Source organism: Haliaeetus albicilla, chromosome 10, assembly GCF_947461875.1.
Source record: "Haliaeetus albicilla chromosome 10, bHalAlb1.1, whole genome shotgun sequence".
Taxonomy (NCBI): Eukaryota; Metazoa; Chordata; class Aves; order Accipitriformes; family Accipitridae; genus Haliaeetus; species Haliaeetus albicilla.
Window position 1 is genome coordinate 23,963,183 of NC_091492.1, and position 19,450 is coordinate 23,982,632.

At 47.3% G+C, this 19,450-nt stretch overlaps 1 long non-coding RNA gene across 1 annotated transcript; it reads right to left on the minus strand.

Annotated features, from left to right (window-relative positions):
• Positions 1-244: 244 nt before the first annotated feature.
• On the minus strand, positions 245-15,733 carry LOC138687314 (uncharacterized). The gene is made up of 3 exons (XR_011326572.1): positions 12,913-15,733; positions 2,999-3,088; positions 245-792 (listed from the first exon to the last, which is right to left on the minus strand). It is a non-coding gene; the product is annotated as an uncharacterized lncRNA (long non-coding RNA).
• Positions 15,734-19,450: the final 3,717 nt, after the last annotated feature.

Consider the following 19,450-nt stretch of genomic DNA (forward strand, 5'->3'; position numbering starts at 1 on the left):
GGATGCTGAAATTCAAGCAGGTGTATCCCATTCCTTGGAGCAACATGTACCAGGATTGCTGATTGCTTACATCCTTTCTGTGGAGTCTCAGAAACAGTCCTACAGACACCCCATTGACCCCATAACCAGGGCTTAATTTGCACTCCATGACCCGCTCGGATGAGCTTCCCCAATCACACACCCTGTGCATAAACCTCATTTTCTCAAGACAGGCTGAAAACTAAGGAGAAAATATAACAACCAGAAAGTTCAACCAAAAGTATTACAAAACCTTTCTTAGTAGATGCAGCTGAAAATAAGAGTTGCTTGCACACACAGGCTGCTCATGCTTAAAGAAATCTTAACTGCCTTGAATGTATTCATATTTATAGCTGAGAAAACACCGCTTCCCTTGGCAAAAGCCTGTGTAAATGCAACTATTTGCTCAGTACGTGTGATGGAGAAGTGCGAACCCACCAGGTGGCTGTAGCGTTGCCAGCACGTAGAGTTCATTCAACCCACCGCATTCCTCCTGGGATTTCGGCAAGCGGGCAAGATGCAGAGCTGAGCAGCAGCAAAGGCGGGTGGGTTGTATCCAACCCTACAGGGGACAGCGCTTAAAACAGAGAAGAGCCCGGAGGTGGACTTTCAAATCCAGGGAAAAGCCAGCCTGAGGCACAGAGGTGGTTGGAAACTCGTTCATGAGGCCAGATCTCCTCTGGTTTAAGGCTGAAGTCAAGCTGATGACTGCAGCTGATCTCTGAATACAGATCCATATCATCATGCCAGCACAAAGAGGCCAGATTTTCAGATCTGCAAACGAAAATTATGATTAGAACTGAGACCATGCTCATCCGAGTGCTCTGGTGTTTGTAGGTAAGTGCTACCTCTTTCAGTGTTACTGCTGTTGTCATTTTATCAGCTTGCTGCAATCTGGTTTTTTTTCTATATTTGACTGTTTATAATTAGCCTGCTGGGTTTGCTATTGTCTCAATTTCCTTATCTGTTTCCTGACAGTTTTGGAGATGGCTCCATTTTAAATATATACTATGCTTTAAGAAAAGAAACTCTTCTCTAGCTCTCTTTGAAGCTCAGCACTCTGGGGAGAGTGCCAGTAGACAGGCTGTTGGCTTAAAGAATATGTGTAATAAGGGACAATTAGGTGGCAGCAAACATTTAATTATCAAATGTATTGGTGCTTCTTACCCTGCCTGAAGTTAAGCAGGTGCCTTATACACAGGATCCTTCAAATATCAAATGTGAAAAATGTTTCAGAGCAAAACCAAATGAGCTGATGAATACATTTAGGGAATAAACTAGACAGAGGTTTTTAGCAAAAGCCTGGAACAGGCTTCACATTGTATTAGCATTTGCAGGGGGACAGCTTCATAGGTTAACATGGGAGACTGCACACCCTCTCTTGTGGTAGAGAGGACCAGCTCCTGCCCGTACCGTGTTTGGGATATGCCCCAGTCAGTTGACACTGACCTCAAGAAACCAGGATCCTGCTCGTATCGGTGGGGTTGCCCAAACCCACTTCACTTCAATGGAATGGACTGGCCGAGGCTGAAGCCACCAGAGGTGTCTTACCTTGTCCTGGTCATCGGTGTTGCTTGCTGTCTCTCACTGGGCAGTGGAAAACAAACCAACTCCTGAGACCCCTAAACTTTTCTCAGCTGTAAAGAGCCACAGACTCTCTTGTCAGCCTTTACTGATAAAGGGACACACTCCCTTCGGCTTGATGTGTAGGATGGGATCAAACCTTGTGGAGAAGCTCCGAGCAAATCCCCTGCAATTCTTTCAAAGCTGGTGGGAAAGCAGGCTTGCTTAGGTGCTGTTCATCTGTTGAACATTCCCCTGAACTGTCTGACCCTCTCTGCTGATGGGAGAAATCCCAGCACCTGGATAGAGAGAAGCAAGCCTTTGCCATCGTGTGCCACAGGTCCACCCCATGTTTTTCAGAGACAAGGCTGACATTGCTCCCAGGGACAAGCTGAGATTGAAACCTGATGTATTCCAGGGGAGGGGGGAAGACATGTTCCTGGATACAAAGCAGGAAACAGATTTACAAAACTCCTTGCAGCTCCATTACACGCCAAGGTTTGTACACATCACCACCAGAAAGAGGGGTCAGACAGACCCCTTGCAGAGGGGCCACAGCTTCTAAGCCTGCAGTACTGAAGGCAAGCAGGATTCTTCCTGAAAGATTTTCCAAGCGCTAGGTAGGAATCCCCTGCCAAAAAAGGGAGCTTCTCCCATTCTCCACCTTCTGTTCTCCCACTCAGCTCTGTTACTCCAGACTCTACCAGAAATGACCATCTGCACTTGGGCCAGTCCAACTTTGTGAAACATTTGAAAGAAAAAAAGGTTGATTTAAACAGACTAAGAGCTGTTAAGGTTACTTCCTAAAACAATTTCCCATACATTTTGTAGTTCATCCAGGAACTTCTGTTCTTGCATCTTGCAAGGAACAGCACATCCCCTGGATAGAGGGACAGGCATTACACTTGCACACCCAGCCTCATAAATCTACACTGGCTCCCAGTGCTTTGCACTTTAAGAGCTCTGTGTCCCTTTCTGCACTTTCTTTTTCCAGTCTCAGGATGGAGATGTATTTCTTGTGCTCCAGCTCAAGCCAATGGGGTCTCTTCACTCCTTGCAAAACAGACCCCACACCTGGGAACCCCAGCTATTTTGAACTGTCCCCCTTCTCTGATTCTGCCGCCTTCATCATTTCAGGCACAAAACCTGGCCTGAGTGCCCCAACACAGTGGTATATGACAGGAGGGAGGCTGTCAGGGACTGCCTGGTGTGTGCCACCTCCCTGGAGCTCTCCTGCTGCTCTGTTTCATAGGTGTCAAAGCTGGAGGCCTCTTTCCAGCATCAGGTCTCCTGTGCATTGTGAGCCAGCAAATCGAACCACATCCTGATCTTGTCATTTGGAGACAGAGCGAGGGGGATTTTTTCATTGTCAACTTGGGCTTTAAATATCCCACCATGGTGGGGAATACTCACTTACCTCTCTTCTGATGGAGCATGGCTTCCAATGTTTGATCTCCCCTTCAACTTTCCAAACCTCCTTCCCAGGCAGCTTCTCTTCACCCACCTCCTAGGAAAAAGACAAACACAACCCACTGCCTCACAGGTGGTCTCAAACCTTGCTTTTCAGACCAAGGTCCAAGTGGTCTGAGGCACTAAGGCTGAAATGGGCTCTGTTCCCATGGTGCTCCCCTTGGTGCTGTGCATGCAGCAAGGTCTCCCCTCTGCCTACTTTCTGCTGGTTCAGATACACACAATTCCCAAAGAGCAAAATCTTTTGGAGACGGTGCACAAGGGACACTTGCTTGTGGCTGGAGAGTGCAGCTAAAGCAAGCGTTAATTCCACTTACAGGATGAAATTGGCAGGAGAGCAACTGAATTTTCTGTCCAGCTCTAAAGTGCTCTCAAAGTGATCTAATTTATCACTGCGGCAGCAGCAGCAGCCATTCAAATGCTCTCCCAGCTCTCTGGCTTTGCAATCAGGTGATAAGATGACTTCATGTTAGCAGATGGGTCCAAGTTCTTTGTCTGTCTCCAGTTCTTGGGTCCTCACCAGATCTTGCAGTTGCACTTGGCCCTTTCAGCCCTCTGCTGTGCTGCTGCACCGTGGGTGACTCTGACAGGCATAGACTCTGGGCTTCATGGTTCAAACCACCATGCCTGCTTAGAGGAGACTTCTGTCTGCCTAGGGCATGTGGCTGTGAGCTTGGTCTTCAAGGAGCAATGGCATTGGTAGGTTGTGGTGGGCTGTGCTTCTTTTCCTGTGCCCTGGTGAGAAAGGAGTGGAGAGGAGCAAGGGTTCTGTCTCTTTCCTTGAAGCAATAAAAAGATTCATATGTAGAGTCCCTGTCTCAGTCCCCGAGAGCAGACAAATCTTGTAGTAGGACAGATGGGTCTGTCCAGGATGTGCCATATGCTACGCTGCATATGGGACAGCAGAGACCTTAGGGCTCCTGTGGATACAACCAGCCAAGGAGGGGGCATGTGAGGTTGGAAGAGGGGATGTAGAAGTGTAGGATAGGGAGGGTGGGGGGACAAGGACTGGGTGAGGAAGAGGGAGGAGGATTCGAACACTGAAGGCTGGGCTTTTTTGTGAATAGTGCATGGACCAAACATCTCAGTCTTTGTCCCTGGGATTCTGCTGACATCACTCGCACGCCCTTCAGTGGGAGCAACTGTGCACTAAATCTAGCTTGGAGTGGGATTTAGCTTGTGTAACTTCAGGTGTCATTCAGACGATCAGATGGATGTGTCTGACTACCAAGTGAGATGGCTCAACAGGTCCCACTGATTGACACCCAGCACCCTTGGATATACCTTCATTTAGACATGCAGAGCTAGATTTGGTTGTGAAACATCAGCAGCTAGCCTCACTCCAAATGCCTAAGAGTACCCGAGACATCCCCACCACGACAGCAACTAGAGGTTTGAGCTGCACCGTTCTCTCTGCTTCTGCCAGACTCCTGCTATCCAGTTTACACTGCAAGCTCAGAAGGAACATGCAGCCGTTAGACCGAACAGGATAGTCCCTCCCAAGCTCACAGGGGACACCAGCAAAACATATCTACGACATCAACATAACCTCAGGGTTCTCTGAGCTGAGCCATGGAGTGAGGATGTCCTGGAAATCCAGTGGAAATTTCCAGCTTTCATCTTGAGTTTGCTCATTTTTACCCATATTTCTGCTTACATCTTTTGTGAAGGCAAATAAACGCCAGAAAAAAAATGGAGAGACAGATGAGCATTTGGGAGCAGAAACCACCAATGTGTCAATGTCTGTCTTAAGAAAGAGGCAACTGGAAGAGATACAGAGGGATGATGTGATGAGATGCATGCAGACCAAGGGACACATGGCTCTGACTGGAGTCACTGGGGTCCAGGGTACCTCATCAACCCTCCCCATCCTCTGAACAACCTCCAACACACACACAGTTTCTTACCTAGAAGTAAGCCTGAGTGTGATTGAAATAACAGCATCCCTGCAGCCCAAGTGGCAACTGGCTTTTCCTGAGCATTGAGCTTAGAAAAAGGATGAGACACAGAGACTACAGCCCTCTGGAGAAGTCTCGAGAAGAACCAATCAGTGCTTCTGCCAGAAATTACAGCAGAGATGAAGGTCCAGCACAGCTATGCTGCTCACACACAGACCATTGAAAATCAGCGTAAGTTTAACAATTGGGTCATACCCTCTATGCAGAGCTCAAGACCAAGTGCTGTAAGCCATCACTATCTTCCTAACTAGCAGGTAGGACATGTGGTCACCAGCATGGGACTCACACAACCTAACATCAATCATGAACAGAGCAGATGTACACATCTGGCCCCAGTGCTGGGATCCCTTCATCGTATTGCACTTCACCTTGGGATGGCAGGACTGAATGCCCCCTGCATACCTCTGTTGACGGTCACAGATGTGCAGGGCACAGATGGGGATACCTCTGCAGTGGACAACTGCAAGTGGAGACATAAACCCACTCTTTCTGCATGCTCCATCACCTTGAGCTGTGTACACAACACCTGCAAGTCATCTATGCAAAGATAAGCCTAACTTGATCATCAGCCAGAGCCTTAACGTAATTATGACCTGTTTAAGCCTCAGGTTCAGGCTTCAGTAATGGTTTTTGAGGGAACTAACAGTATATAACAACATGACTAACGATGCACTGTACTTAGCATATGCAAAGGACCTCATTTTGGGTAGCTACCTACAGCACCTTTTGACAATGAGAACCTGTGCAACCGGGTAGCTTCTTCTAAGCAGACAGTATGTCTCTTATTTGTGTACCAAAAGTTTTAATTTAGACTACCTCAGAAGAAACCCAAGGTAAGGAAGAAATTTTGCTGCCTTCAGGAAACCAAGAAGTACCCTTTCAAACCAGCATGAGACATAAGCTCGGTGTGTAGGCAGCTCTGCATTTACCAAAGGCCAGGCATGCTGATAAAACACCTGAGAACAGGCCCCACACTTGGAGAGAAATGTCTTTAGAGCAATTTCTGACACATGTGTAACTCCCTAAACAGCATCTTGTGCCCTCTGGACACATGGGCCAAAACTCCCAGTCTAATTTCTCCTCTGACAAGAAACAGACAGAGGGGGGAGACACTGCTGTGATAAATCACCACTTCATTGAGGTCTCTGTCACTGCCACACATGATGTCCTCATAAGCAAACCAAAGGAACAAGAGCCAGCCAAAGGCAACAACATTTTACAAGGTCTTCTGGATACCTGTAACAAGGTTAACCTGTCAGGGTAAGTTCAGTGGCATCAGCTCTGCTCTTCTGTTAAGATCCATGACACAAACTGCAGCTGCTCCACAAAGATTAATGGAAATATAATAAATAAGGCACCTCCTTCAGGAACGCAAGAAATAGCTCTGCTGCAAGACACCAGCAAAATATCCAGAGACAATGACCGGAGGCTTCTAATTATCCTAGTCTATAATAATTAATTGAAATTAGGAAATACATATGCAATATGAAAACGATGTATTGAGGGGGATTTACAAGGGCATCTTCTCCAGCTTTGGACAGGGACAACAGGGGAAAGTCTTCTCCCAGCTGAACCATGCCTGGGAAAGGAGCAGGGAAGGAGTCCAGCCTCCAGTGGGAAGAGGGGCAGGGGTGGACCAGGCTTGTGTTATTTACTCGTGACTCAGCCATGCTGACAATACAAAAACAAAACAAAACAAAAAAAACCCACAAAAACCACACAAAACCAACTCAAAAAGCCCCACATGGCAAAAGCTGTGAGTTAAAGAAAAAGGGGGAGCTGTAGGGGTTTTGTTTGGAGAACCAAGGAGACGCTCTTCAGGGGTTCAAAACCCACCATGAAGAAGATGAGAAGCTTGAATTTGTTTCGATGTCAGCCCCAGAGCAGGGCTGGAGAAATGGCCATAGAGCTGTATTTCTATGATGTGGACTAATTAAAACCCAAGAAGGAAGTGCAAGTGCTGAAGAAGTTTCACCATTTCAAAGCCCATATCAGAGACTGCACAGATGCCTTCTGAAGGCCACAAGCACCACATTGACATTGCATGGCCGTAGCATGGGGTGCTTCCACCTGACGCAAGGCAACTAAAGGAACACACACAGAGCAATGATAAAAGGAGCACACTAGTATCACCAATGCCCCCATGTAAGGCCACCTCAGAGTTTCTGTGCACAATTCAAGTAAGTAACTGTGACACCACAGGAGAACGCTGGAAGGTGGAGGACACAACCAGGTAAGACCATTTTCTGTGTCCCATTTCTTGTGCTCTTCTCTGGGGAGCGGGGAGGAGGAGAGAAAGATGAAAGCTTTATTCAACACATCTTGACAGTTTGCACAAAGGGAATCCTGTATTTGAACAGCTGTAGTCAAAGAAAGGTGTGAGCTGGGCTCAGAAGTAACACGTGGAAATACAGAACTGAGAAATACTGACCTTTGCTGAGTCCAGTGCTCTTCTCCATCTTCTGCTTCCTCAAGCTGTTTTCTGTATTGCAGTAGCTGGGTAAGAGCTGTACGGACAGTACCTTCTCTGCACCAGCTGTTTCCAAATCTCCATTTCCTGCTAAACTGCATCATCAGAGCTTTCTTCACCTTATATTTCTTCAATTTTTTCTCCTTGTTTTTGCCTTTTGCTGCACCCAATGTTGCTTTTGCCCATCCCTTCCAAACACCCATCTAGGTTATGAGTGAAGTCAGAGATTTCTTGCTCAGCAGGAGGAGGTGAGAAGAGCATCCCAAGCACTGAGGGCTGGTCCTGGGTAGCAGGGAGAGGATGGCAATTACTGTACTCTTAAGCAGAAAGAAGGTGGGCCAGGCCAGGATGATGCCAGATGGCTGGGGCATATTTTAGCAGCAATGCATTCCTCGTTCTCATCCATGCACCATTCGCAGCAAGAGCAGGGCATAACGAAACCCCACATGAAAGACCACAAGGGCAGCTATGCTGGTGCAGAGGAAGACAACGTCTCCTACCAGGATTTCTGCACCTCTCACAGGGAAGAGGAGTAAGCAATCCCCATACCACCATCCCAAGACCTGCAGCAATCCATCTCCCGCAGTGTGGGCGCAGCTGCCAGCTCCCCCCACCCCCCAGCCTGGAGGGGTGACTCCACCCTTGCACCCCTGGACAGGGCTTCAGAAGGGGGAGTCTAGCCTCCACCTCTTACTGCAGCTCTGCTACCCACTAGCCCATCTCTTCCCTTTCTGCCCTCATGCTCACTTTACTGGGCACTTCCCCAAGTCTGTCACTTCCCCCCACCTCCCCTTCGCCAGGTTCACCCAGTTTCCACTGTCCTGTTCTGCAGCTTCTCTACTCTTCCCACAGTCTGGTGTGCATTTCTTCCTCTCTCCTATTGCCATCTCTCCTCAGACCCCACGTCTGACCACGCTCCCCTTCTTCGGCAGAGATCTCCCCCCAGGTGCTCACCTCCATGGGACACATACCAGCCTTTCTCTGCACAGAAGTAGGGGAAAGCTGAGGAAAGGGGATCCCTTACCCTCTTGCTAACACCAACTGCTTCTCCTTAAACTCCGTGGTCGAGATGATTGCTGCCATAGACCCCTGACAATTGGAAGACATGAGCGTTGGAGCAGAAGCCAGGCCGTGCCTTTCCTTAGGCACAAAAGCGGGACATGGAGACAAGGCACAAGGCTTTTTTTGCAGCAACGATGCATGGGAGACATGTGGTGAGAGGGGTGCTGGAACGTGAGAGCTCAGAACTGGAGATTTCACTGAGGTTCTCCGCTAGAAATGCATTCATCTCATTGTGATTCCTCATTTATAATTACACCGAGACCTAGCAGTTCACTGGGCTTACAGTAGTATTGCTGGTGCTCCAGTTGCTCAGTCATGTGATGCCCAGGCAAGTGCCTTACAGAAATTCATCAAATCACACTAAAGCTTTTATCATTCAAGACTGCAATTTCAACAAGAAAAGAAAATACACAGTGGATGTCGAAGGACAACTACGCTATCATCAGAGATGAGCCGTGGAGTGTACAGCCTTTGTGAAGTTTTCCCACGTGGTGCAGATGAGACTGGATTTATTGTGGACCTTTGCTGCCCTAAACCTTGTACAATGGCTTTATCCATCCAGACTAAATAAAACAGGTGCAGCCCACCCTGGCTTTGATGCAGAAAGAGAGAGGTCCCCCTCTTTATTCTGGAAAAATAATGACATAAGACTGCCAAGGTCCTGGAACAGAGACACCACGCCACAATTTACACACTAAATACAATATGAGCTAATGCATAGATTGCCTTCCTCACCTCCCTGACCACACAACGATGACTTCAAATGTCCTCACGTGTGTAAGAGGGTGCAATCATGCTTTTTATATACACCATCACACACCATTTTTCAACAACCCCCCCAACATACAAACCCACTTTGTCCCTTTATCAACTTGCAATACTGAGGTGAAATAGGCTCCTGAGCCCGGGGCCGTTATAGGCTGTTGATGCCCTCAGTGCCCTGGCACAGACACATGCTTTTCAGAAAAATGGTCACACATAAATGCTGCTCAAAGGAAGGCAACGGCAAACATGCATGTCCTTTCTACATGTGGCTAATGTTTTTCTGCATCGTTATATCTTTTTTTGCAATGTATCATGAAATCATAGCTCATCAAACACTTTACATGTAGACAATTTTCAAAAGCCCTGTCTGGCATTCACTGTAATAAAAGGCAGGATGTGTCTGCTTAAACCTATTGAAATATTTAATCACAGATTGGCTCGTCTGAGAAACAGTATGCAAACTGGAGAAAATGTTCAGATATCTATGCCTGTGTATATGACAGGACTGAAACTGAGGCTGGGCATGCACACTTCATTTTGCCCCTAAATTTGTAATTTTAAACCCAGACAATTTTCATCCCTGTTCTGGGGCTGGCTACATAATCCAGACCTAGAGAAGCTTCCCAAGTCACTCTTAAATCAGGCATTTATCATGGTTCATCTGAAGCAGTTATTTTAGAGAGACACCCCAGGGAGGGATTCAATTGGCTGTTATAGATGCTTAAAATACAGCCACCTGCATTTCATCCAGGCACCCAAAGCTCCCTTTACTGTCAGTGGAGGTAATGGGTGCAGGTCATGTCATCCTAAAGTAGGCATCTAAAATAGCTTAAATGAATCTTAAATGAACTCCATTCCCAAATGTAATTTAAAGATGCAAAAAGATAGCAAACATATTGCTTCCTTTAGGATATGTTCTCCTGACAGATTCCCCTCCTTGTTAAAAGTCTGAATCATATTTTGAGCTTGAAATTGCTTAAAATCTTTCATCCCTAAGTCTTAGCACATCTCTGCCTGTTATATTAAATATTCCTCCACTCGCATTCTTCACTAGTTACATAAATAGTGCACGCAGTCAAGTTACTTCCCAACCTTTCCCTTGCATTGCCTCCTTTTCTTTTCATGCTAAATACTACAGAGGCAACAGTGCCTGGAAGCTGTTCTTCCAATATGACGTTTCTTAGTTTTTTATTTGTTTTCTTTGGAAAAGCCAACACTGGACATGTAAAAGAAGGAGCTCTGGTCTCCACTACTTGGAAATTTTGCTAGCCACTAGCATTTGAATTGATTGGCCACCAAAAGAAAAAACTTGCCCCAAACCTTACAGCACAGAGGCAGGTGGCCATAGAACATCCTTCTTTGTGCACTTTGATAGTGGATGTGAAGCAGGGGAGGCGTAAGGGGACTTCTTGCACAAGCACAGGTCTACACTTTAAGCAAGCATAAACTCTTCTGTCCCATCTCACCTCAGCATCTCCAGGCACTTTGTATGCCCATCAGTCTGGTGACACTTTCAGATTTTATGATCTCTGCCCTTGGCTTGGTCTGGGTCAGTACTTTAAATTTCAACTCTGAGGCATGTGCATTCAGAGACAAATCATGCTGTTTATTTATGACAGCTGGAAACAGCTGGACTGTTCCTGTTCAAAGTTCTAGATGTTTGGGGGGGTTTTCCCTTTTTTTTTTTTTTTTCTTTCTTTCTCCAGGAGGATTACTACAGAGCAATACTTTCTGTAAGTTTTGATCCACACCAAAAGGTTATCTGAATGAAAATCATTGTGCAGCTTTGGAGAAAGCAGACCCTGAGGTCCCTGCAAGATTAATGTTCTCAAGTGGTCCCACCAGCCTGAGAAAAGCTGCCTCCCTCCAAAGTGTGGTACAGCTTCTGCAGCATTAGGAAATAGCACTGAAATAGCAGCCCAGCCCAGATGCAAACCTAACTTTGTGCCTTTAAAAACCATGTGCAAAGAGGGATCAGAAGTGAGGAATGGGGAAGGGTTTGGAGGAGAGACAGCAAGATGTCAGACCTTCTGAGAAGCAGGTTGCCATGGAGACTGGCTCGTTTAACCCAATAAGGGTCAGGCAACCCTTCATGTTCAAGCTAATTTAATTAAAGAGGTGGGAAGGATGAGCAAAATAAATTGGCAGAGACTTCACTTCGGGATGCTGTTCCTCAGGCTGGGCAGGATTCATGATGCCAGGCTTTGGTTGGCCATCTCAAGTACCATAGGACCATTTGTAACCAACACTGGCCCCTGGAGAGGAACAAATCAGGGAGGAAGGACCAGATGCAAAGGACACCCCAGGGGGTGGGGGGGGTGGGGGGGAGAGCATTTGCAGTGCCTCTCATCCTTCCGCCCAGCTGCCACAGGCACATCTCTCCTAGGATGAGGGAGCTTCCAGCTGCACTAGATGCTCTTCTTGATGGGCTCCTTGCCTGAGCCATTGGTAATGTGGCTTTATCTCCCTTCTGAATTTGAAATGTGGATAAAGCAAAGCTGGCAAGGTAATTATTCCTCACTGTCAAACATTGCTCTTGGTTTGCTGTCTGCAGACAGCTGGAGAGTGATGAATCCCTTTGTGTTTGCAGCAGCCTTGGATTTGCTCCAGGAAAAGGTGCAAACAGGCAGGGAAGTTTTGTTTTAACATGCCCCATCGGCATAGATTTGACTGTTACTGCATCTAAGCCAGAGAAAGGGGCTCATCTGAAGTGAGAGGGCAGCTACGGCCCAAGCGTGAAAACAGCTCGGTGCTAAAAATGCAAATCTTCAGCACAGAGAGCTGATGTCAGACTCTCAGAAGACATCATCAGGCACCCAAAAAATGCTGTGCCCTATTGAAAGCCTGGTCCTTAATGGCATGACTTTGACAGCTTTCCCTGCTATAGCAGGGTCATTGGGAGCTTTACATGTTACCACTGACCACCTCCTTTCTGGCACACTGCCTGCAAGCTCTTCACCTTCCATCTGAAGGTGTGCTCCCCATACAAGGGTTAGAGCTGCCATCTGCTCATTCCCTCTCCTCCTCTCTATCTCTGACCCCTGATACTGTAGAGACTAGAGCAGAAACAGGTAACACACAAAACCAGAAAGTTTGAGGTTGGCAGGGCACTTCTGGAGATCACCTAGTCCAACCCCCCTACTCAAAGCAGTCAGCTAGAGCAACTGGAGTTGTTCTTGCTCCCAGCATATCACAAGTGCCATCACAGGGCACAGCCGCCCATGGCAGAAGGTGCTGTGCTGCAGGCTCAGGCATGGTCAAACTGTTTCCAGTGCCAGAGTGGGAGGATCACCAGAGCATCTCACTAGTGTTATGGTCTTGGTCCCTCTGTTGATGGCCAGGTGGCACGAGGGGATACTGTGCTCTTGGATGAAAACACACGCACAGTCAGTTGAGCTCTCAACACCTTTAAACCATCACTAACTAGAAACAGCTTACTGAGTTAGTGGCTGTGGCCAGCGTGAGCCAGTCCTCCTCCCCCCCCCCCAGTATAGATGTCAGCTTAAGGCAGAAATAAACCTGTACCCTCAACTCCAAAAGCAGCCCTGGGCCACCCACACAGATAGAGACACATTTCTAGGCAGAAAAATCCCATCCAGTACATACCTCTTCCCATTCATCAACCACAGGACCTGGTTTATTGCTTAGTCCAGTCTTTTGGCAGCTCAGGACCTGTTTCTATGGCAGGAAAGGCTCTTTCTTGTTTTTTTCTGTTAAAAAAAGAAAAAAAAGAAAAGAAAGAAAAAACCCAACTCTTTCCCTTTTCTGAATCTTTTCCAAATTCATTCACTGGCCCTCTGCCGCTCTTCTGAATGACTCCGTGGGAGTCTTTGAGTCTCAGCATTATTGTATTTTATTTATACAGCACAATAAATGTATGTGGCACTTTTCAACTTACATCAAACAGCAAGGTCCATTTTCTGATGAGTGTACAATTTGATTCAGAAAAACACTGTATATAAAATGCAACAGTCTCCTGGCCTGGATAAGCTGAACTGTACTGGTGAGGAGACTGAAGGCTCTTTGCTGTATTTCCTCAACCCCTAAAATTGAAACAAACAAAAGAAATCCCTGTCTGTAGAAGAGCATTTTATCTCAAACCGCCCCTGGTGATGGCATCCCCTGGAGCTGTTCAGATTTACACTGATGTATCTCTCTGCTGCTTGTGCCAGGCACATCTTTCAGGTCCTGATGGGTACGTTGGTCCTCACAAGCAGCAGCAGCTATTTAGGGGTCCTGCTCCAAAGGTTTTCACCAGCCGGACCATATCAGGTAACCAGACAGCAGCCACCACCAGGAGAAAGCAGAAGAGCACAGGCTGGGGGCGGGGGCGGAATGCAACCAGGAGAAAGGAGAGCTGCTTTTCTTGGTGGAAACTGTTAAAAACCACCACCTTGGAAAGGCTGAGCACTCTGGGGCAACTTCAGCGAGGCACAAAGCACCACGCTGGGGAGTCCCTTGAGAGGGAGATGGTGAGAGAGACCAAAAGCAGTTCTCTGAGTACCTGAGTGCTCTCTGCTGTATGCCCAGCAAAGCACAGTACATTAATTAATTAGTGAATTGGATAATTCTGGAATCATTCTAAGAATATCTACTGATGAAGGACAAATAATTAGTTGTCAGTATCTCACAAGTTTTCCAAAGACTGCTTCCTCTGGGCACAGCTACAGTTATCTAAACAAATAACGGTGAGCAAATGTAAGGCTCAGATAAACAAATAAGAAATGCAGTGCTTAGAGGCATTTGTGCTTCCCCACAGGATTTGCACTTAATCCAAAGCCTTCTCCTCCCTCAAGCTGGTGAAAATTTCTCCGGTGGTTTCAGAAAACTTTAATGCTAACCTGACCTCAGCAATGGTCTGAAAGGACAAGGTGCCATGAGTCAACTGGTGAGATTGCTGTGGCTTGTTTCCCCTTGGCTATAACAAAAGCTGTGGTGTCAGTGCAGTTTGCACCATGGATAAGACGTTAATGCCATGCACCATCACAGAGGTGACAATGTTACAGCAGCCCTGGGATTGCCTTGCAAGGAATCATGACAATTGTTCATTTCTGTGCCGTGCTGAATATATTCTCAGAGGTTGAAACAAGAAGCCTAAATCCATTTAAATTTTCTAAAACACTTTTGGGCGTGGGAATTCCATACTTTTCAAATCATAGGGTTCAAATGATCTCAAATAGCTAGGCAGATGGGGTTTGTTTTTTACTAAGTGACCCAGTGTAGAAAGCTCAAAGATCCCCCATGACACACAGGATTCATACTGTTCAGGGGAACAGGCTATTGCCCCAGGCAGCAAAACCACAGGGGCTTTTGATGTTTTTAAAAGAACATCATTGATTGACAACCGAATGTTACCTATAAAGAATCAATCCTCAGAGGCAATCCTCATGTACAGAAAAGTCATTATAAGGCTGTTGGTACGAGGCGCACAAACACGCTGCAGCAACCTGCCAGAGCAAGGTGTTCCAAGCACAGATGTTCCTCAGACATGACTCAGCCACTGCATCGTGAAGTTACCCGCACGCTTTAGGGCCTCAGGTACCCTGGGTTGGGTTCAGTCCTGCATGCCTCACACATGTGCACCAGTGCATTTTATGGGGCTCCTCACAGGGGCTGACTCCCCACCTCTGCTAAAGGCACATCCTGGAGGCCTTGCCCCACTACACAGGTCTCCAGTTGGGACACAAGTGCCCAGCTCAGTCACCTGGCTGTAAGAGACACTCTCCCAGAAATAGACCTCTCCTGGAGAGTTTTAGTGAAGAAAATCAGAATATAAGCACATCTAGGAACTGATTTGGTTGCTAAGGGACATTCATGCAAACCCTGACCTAATGAAAACCTAATGCAGGAGGGAAGCCCATGGCCTGTTTTCCCCACCTCCTCCCACACAGGCAGGGCACTGGTCACAGGTCAGCCACCCTCATGCCCTCCCACAGGGAAAGATGTACCCAAGCTGCCCAAAGAGGCTGTCCCCACAGGTAGAAGGGGCCACCAGGACAGCATCCTCACGGACAGGGGGTGCAATTCCAAATGAGAAGGTCAGAGCAGACCTGGAGCAGGTTTCTAGGGTCAGCCGCAGCCCAGGGATCACCAGACAAGTCCAGCTCAGTCCAAAAAGTCAGACAAGGAAGATTGGGCAGGTGCATGGCCAGACACAGGTATACCTGCAGCAGAGCTTAGGCATGAACCAAGGGCAAATGCCTGAACCTCACTACAGCTCCTCAGCAAAGGGCAGGAGCTCTTTCTCGCAGCTTATCTATTTTCCCAGCAAGCCGACCCAAGGTTACACAGCTGTGTCATATTAGATCTTGCCTTGAACCCAGGCAGCCAAGCCCCTGGGGTGAGGGTGTTGCAGAGGCTTTGGTGTTCTTTGCTCAGGGCTCTGATGCTGCAGCTAGAGCTGTATGTGAAAATAAAATTAGTGCATCACTACCACATGCAATTTGAAACGTGCTCTGCAAACCAACGGCCCCAATCTGACACCAAGCTCCTGCACTGTCCTGCCACTCACAGATCATAGCCAGGCAGGCAGTTTAGCTGGCCACATGCATCATGCAGCCTATAGGGCTCCTTCTGACTTGTTTCCAATTAAAAATGCTTCACACCTGCTGGACCGTGGAACATATCAACACTGCAGTGGCTTTGCCTGCAAGGTATCCCCTGTTTTGGAGACCAGCAGGAAACTTGGGTATTGATCCTTCAGGTCTGAAATGGTGACTCCAAAGAGGGCTGCATGGCTGCTCTGCTAGCTCATCCTGAGTGCCCACACCAAACAGCTCCGTGGGCACCCATGGTCACCCAGCATTTCCAGGAGGATCCAGCTCTGTCACATTATTTAGGTAGTGCTGTGCTAGGCAGAGGCCACTGAGGAATAGATCCAGTAAAAAGAGCCCAGATGGAGTCACAAAGATCCCTCCCCAGTCTTCAGAAGTCTCATGGGGACTTCCCAGTGAACGCATTACCCTGCCACATCCACAGACAGGAATTAGCAGCTCTCCCTGGTAGTGGTTTGAAATGGGGTGAGAGCTGATGGCAGCAAGTATCTGAACCTTAAACCCTCTGTTCATCTGGATACCTGGACCTATGCCACCATCCAGAAGGAAAACTGCTCAGGCTGCTTGGGGCTGAGACCAGAGTGGAGGTCCTTGTGTCACCACAGTGCTGTGAATCAGTGCCATCTGCTGCTACGTGAACATGGGACTGTGGTGCTCTCAGTGCTCCAGCAGACTGAGAGTTTGAACACACACTGCCAAATTAGTTACAGAAATGTAATCACATCTATACACCAGAGAGACTGCTAACAGCTGACGAGTACGAGGAAGGCGAGGACTGGAGGTGTGCAGGAATGCAGATGGACTGGGACAGATCTTTAAAGCAGTTCAGCATTAATTGCTGGGAGAACTCCCCAGCTGATCCTTTTACTAGTGCTGGGTATAAGCTACCTAATGGAGGGGGTTGCTTGGAGAAGTTCATCTTCAACAATTGCCACTTCACATCCTGCCTCCTTACTTGAGGAGGAGAAAGTATTTCATTATCTCTGTTATCAAGAAACATCTTCCTTCTGCTTTTAAAATGCAGAACAGGAATACCTATTACAATGCCTGGCTTTCCTCTGCTGAGACTGCCAAGTTAACTGCTTCCATGTGGGAGTGAGTCTGTGCCAGTGCTCATATTCCTGTTATTCCTGGTAGAAATAAATAAATAAATAATCTCCCTCAATTCCTCCAGACAGACAATTGCTTCACAGAACTGTCAAGCTGTCACTCTCAGCAGAGGCTTCCAAAAGGGATAATGTCAAGTGGCTACATGCAGACCCCGATACATTTTTGAGGCCAAACAGCGCTGTTTAGCCAGCCAGTCTGGGCTCCCAGGCCAGAGACAGGGATACTCCCCATGGAAATCCTTTGTCCTTTCTACAGCCCTGGGCTTAAATTATGATACATTAGTGACACGTTGTGCTCGAAGTCTGTGCAGGAAGAAGGTTCACAGTGAGAACTGGAGCCTACACAGACCATGCATTGACCTCTTTCCCATGCAACCATCATGTGTATCTCCACCCTCTTACTGCCACTGCACCATGACAGTAGGAGCTTGTGGAGAGGTATGTGTGTGCATGTGTTTGTGCACTACACAACGTCCATTCAAGAAGCGCTTGACCTCAGCAAAAGAAAGGGTCATAAATAGTCAAACTGTATGCCTCGGTTCCCCTTGCATGATCCTCTGCTAATAGACTTTGCACCTTGGCATCTGTTTGCAATGCTCTTGGGGAACCTGATGAAAAGCAGGGAGGAGAGCAGATGAGTAGCGTCTCCTGACCCGATGCTCCAGGCTATTAGGAAACGAGACAGTGTTTAACACATTGGAGAAAAAAGCATGGGGGACACTCTATGCAGCAGGATCAGTCCCAGGTGCACACACATACATACTCACATGTTTTATAGGGCAGCGGAATCAGCATTCACTTTACAACTGACCTGGATTGCTAATGCAATGAAGCCAAGGCCCCAGGCGCTGCTCTGAGGGCATGGCAACCCGCACACTCTCGGGGTGATGCACACTCACGTCAGTCCCGTGTTCGCTCTAGTGTGTGATCTGAATGGGGTCAGACATCAGGTTTGGTGGATTTTCCGCAGTTGGCCAAGTCCTTTAGAAAGCAGCTTCAGAAAAGAGAAAGGAAACAGGATCCAAAAAGTGACTCATGAGGAGGAATTAGTAACTCATTAGCTCTGGGGTTTAAGGGGAGAGTTTACTGGTCCTGTGGACCAGGGCAACATGCAGCTTATATTAATCCAGCCTCTTTCAAGTGACAAGGGAAACCACCAAAAAGAGAGAAAAAAATGTTTCTCGATGGATTGACTTCCACCCAAGGGTGGGAGCTGCACCACTGGGAAAGCAGAAAGAGATGGTGTGCCCCACTTCAGAGGTTTGGTGGCAGCTGTGATTGACCGAGACACTCTGAGAGGAGGACTCAACCCTTATCATTTACAGTATCTCCAGATCAGATGTACCATGGCAGAGCATGCTCCACCAGCTTGGAGCATTAATTTTGAAATTAATAATAAACCCCTTTTTCTCATTTTGGGCACAGTTTGTTGCTGATGCTGTTCAGTACCACAAGTCCACGTTTTCTAGAATTTCTAATGGCCTCTGAAGCATGAGATTCAAGTCAACGAGGCAGGTTGTTGTGGTTATTGCTCTGCTACCAGGGTTTCAGCAGAACACGCTGTGTTCAGGGCCAGGCATAAATATCACCTGAGGCCAGTGTAGTAACAGCCCAGTTGGGCTTTCATTAGAAGTGCTGGGATACCACAGGAGATGCACTGTACACCTGAGATCACTGCAGGCCAGGCAGGATACTCCAGAGCATCTGTCCTGGTTTCAGCTGGGATAGAGTTAATTTTCCTTCTAGTAGTTGGATAGTGTTATGTTTTGGATTCAGTATGAGAAGAATGTTGATAACACACTGATGTTTTCAGTTGTTGCTAAGTAATGTTTATACTCAGTCAAGGATTTTTCAGCTTTTCCTGCCCAGCCAGCAAGAAGGCTGGAGGGGCACAAGAAGCTGGGAGGGGACACAGCCAGGGCAGCTGACCCAAACTGGCCAAAGGGGTATTCCATACCATGTGACATCATGCCTCATATATAAACTGGGGGGAGTGGGGGTGGGGGGATCGCTGCTCGGGAACTAACTGGGCATCGGTCAGCAAGTGGTGAGCAATTGCATTGTGCATCACTTGCTTTGTATATTCCAATCCTTTCATTATTATTTTCATTTTATTATTGTTATTATTATCATTATTAGTTTCTTCCTTTCTGTTCTATTAAACTGTTCTTATCTCAACTCATGTGTTTTACCTTTTTCCTTCCGATTCTCTTCCCCCATCCCGCTGGGTGAGGGGAAGTGCGTGAGTGGCTGCGTTGTGCTTAGTTGCTGGCTGGGGTTAAACCACGACAGCATCTCAGCACCAAAAGCTTTAGTGTGAGCAGCTGAGCCCCGGACATCAACATTACTATGAACAAATCGCACCCCAAGGTCTATTCATAATATCGACAAGGGATGGGCATCAGCTGCAAACTCCAGAGCCTACCACTTAGTGGACTGCACAACTGAGTCAAGTGCAGAAGAGGGAGCATTGCATGTAAC